Here is a 3,081-nt window from a genome sequence, read left to right on the forward strand (position 1 = left end):
CTCTTGCTGAGTAGTGTGCTTTGTCAAATCTTCACATTGCTCCACAATTGAATGAGAAAGTGCATAGCGGAAGATTTTCTGTGCATGTGTGTAGTCAGGGGACAGCCCCATCCCCAAGAGGCATTGCTGGGATGTGTTCATCATTTACTTCCCTTGGTTAGAACATCAAGGGTAACGTGCTTTTGTGATTCATGGTCATAGCTGCCAGCCAGTAGCACAAATCAGAAAATTGTCCTTAAAATACAAACTTAGAATTCTGCACAATTTGGTTGGTTGGTTAAGTGTTAAAGGGTTAGGTTGTTAAATAATTTATCCAATAAAGTCAAATAAGGATGTGATTGCACTGAAGGGGCTGCAGAGGAGATTCATCAGGATGCTGCCTGGGATGGAACATTTAAGTTATGAAGAGAGGTTGGGTAGGTTTAGGTTGTTTTCGTTAGAGCAGAGAACACTGAGGGGACGACCTGATCGAGGTGTACAAGATTATGAGGGACTTGGACAGAATGGATAAGGAGCAGCTGTTCCCCTTAGTTGAAGGGTCAGTGATGAGGGGACATAGATTCAAGGTGAGGGGCAGGAGGTTTAAGGGGGATGTGAGGAAAAAGCTTTTTACCCAGTGGGTGGTGACAGTCTGGAATATGCTGCCTGGGAGGGTGGTAGAGGCGGGTTGCCTCATGTCCTTTAAAAAGCACCTGGATGAACACTTGACACGTGATAACATTCAGGGCTCTGGGCCAAGTGCGGTCAGATGGGATTAGGTGGGAATTCAGGTGTTTCTAATGTGTTAGTGCAGACTCGATGGGCTGAAGGGCCTCTTCTGCACTGTATAATTCCATGATTCTATGACTCCATGATTCTAAATCTAAATATGTCCATCTGTTGACTCAAGTCAGCAACTGATTTTCACTCTTCAATCTGTCTTGGATGCAAACAGCAGTAAACATGCACTGATGAGGTAAATTCTTTTCATCAGGTTTTCAAAATATGAGCTGTGATTTTATCCTGTGACATTTTAAGTAGCTAAATCTCCTGGAGAAGCGAGGTAAGTGATTCTCATTTTTACAGGGTTATAATGTTGGGTACAGATTTTTTGGCACACTGAGGTCAGAATTTTCCTGGTTTTGAACTGCAGTTGTGAAGATTTCCTGTGGTATTTAGCATGAAGTCACTACAGATTTCACTCAATGCTCAACAGACAGAAAAGTATTGCAACAGCACTTACAATAACTCTACTCATGGTGACATTATAACCCCAATAGTTAATTCCCCATGGCAATACCTTGACCAATCAGAAGCAACCTGCCTGGTTTGAATGTAAACAAAAGTTTGGCAGTTAACTGTTCCCTGGTGTACTCTCCAGGACAGTGCCTCTACCAATCAGAGTCCACTTGCTAATCAATCAGCACCCTCTTCTTTTGCAGTGTAAAGTGTTGTTCCCTTTGAGATTTGGTATTAGTGTGAATCTGACCTGATGAGTGCAAGATAAAAAGCTTTGACAGTCTATTTTTTTAAACCAATAACCCAAATGCATACTGTAATAATATTCCTGCACATTTACTCAAATTATCTGATTTGCTTGTACACAAATTAGGCACAGCTTGTACAAGAGAAGATAATATTTTAAGTAAGGGAGTTCATTTCCAAGCAATACTGCCTGTGAAATTGAGTATTGTTGCCATCACCTTTGGCTATGGCTGTCTATTGAAAGTGTAATTTTATGTAATTATATTGTAAAGAAGCTTCAGTCCGGATGACAATAACATTTTCTTGGGGTCTGCACTGGGCAAATCGGAAGAGATCAGCTTTGGTGGCTTTTAATTCTTTTGGATAATACAGTTTCCAGTGAATTGGGATAAAGTCTGTCGAATATTCCTGCAGCTTTCTGATCATAGGGACATCACATTTGTTCTACCTATTGCTCTGCCTATTAAGTCTGCTGAAGAAATCCAAAGCGAAGGGCCCAAATTGATTTGATTTGATTTACTATTGTCACATGCATTGGTTTACAATGAAAAGTATTGTTTCTTGTACGCTATACAGACAAAGCATACCGTTGATAGAGAACATAGGGGAGAAGGAAAGGAGAAGGTGCAGAATGTCGTGCTAGGGTGTAGAGAAACATCAACTTAAAGTCTGACGGCAGCAGGGAAGAAGCTGTTCATGAGTCGATTGATACTTGATCTCAGACTTTTGTTTCTTTTTCCCGATAGAAAAAGGTGGAAGAGAGAATGTCCGGGGTGCATGGGGTCCTTGATTATGCTGGCTTTTTTTCCAAGGCAGCGGGAAGTGCAGAGGGAATCAATGGATGGGAGGTTGATTTGCGTGATGGACTGGGCTACTTTCACAACCCTTTGTTGTTTCTTGCGGTCTTGGTCAGAGCAAGGGTCATACCAAGCTGTGATACATCTGGAAAGGATACTTTCTATGGTGCATCTGTAAAAATTGGTGAGAGTCGTAGCGGACACGCCGAATTTCCTTAGCCTCCTGAGAAAGTAGAGGCGTTGGTGGGCTTTCTTAACTGTAGCGTCGGCGTGGGGGACAGGTTGCTGGTGATCTGGACACTTGGAAAGTGGAAGCTCCCGACAGCCAGGTGTTAGGAGTGAAATCAGGGAGCCCTTCCACACAACAAGGAAAATGAAAATATGATATTATGCCATGCTAACATACAAACGTTCCACATGCTTTAAATCACTTTTGCTATAGCTGTTAACTTATTTAAAATAAATAAGTTAAAATAATAGTAGGAGATATTTCAGATTAACGTGCCAAGTATTTACATTGTTTGACTCAATGTTACAATTGCAAAGGCAAAGAGTAAGATATGCATTTTGTAACAATTAAAGCATTGTGGAGCAGTGAAAAAAAGTTCTGATATCTCGTAATTGTCCAGGACAGCTGTGATTGAATCAGCAAAAATGCATTCGTTTCCTGATATTTTCAGATCTTTACAGCTAAATGTTGTAACCCGATTAAGTTGTCAGAAAGTAGCACATAACTGACTTTGTCAGCAGATACATGTATCGTGGCATTAGTTTTCACTTGCTTCATAATTCTTCCTTTCTGTGTTGTTTTCTCACCAGG

Source organism: Mustelus asterias, chromosome 16 (genome assembly GCF_964213995.1).
Source record: "Mustelus asterias chromosome 16, sMusAst1.hap1.1, whole genome shotgun sequence".
NCBI lineage: Eukaryota > Metazoa > Chordata > Chondrichthyes > Carcharhiniformes > Triakidae > Mustelus > Mustelus asterias.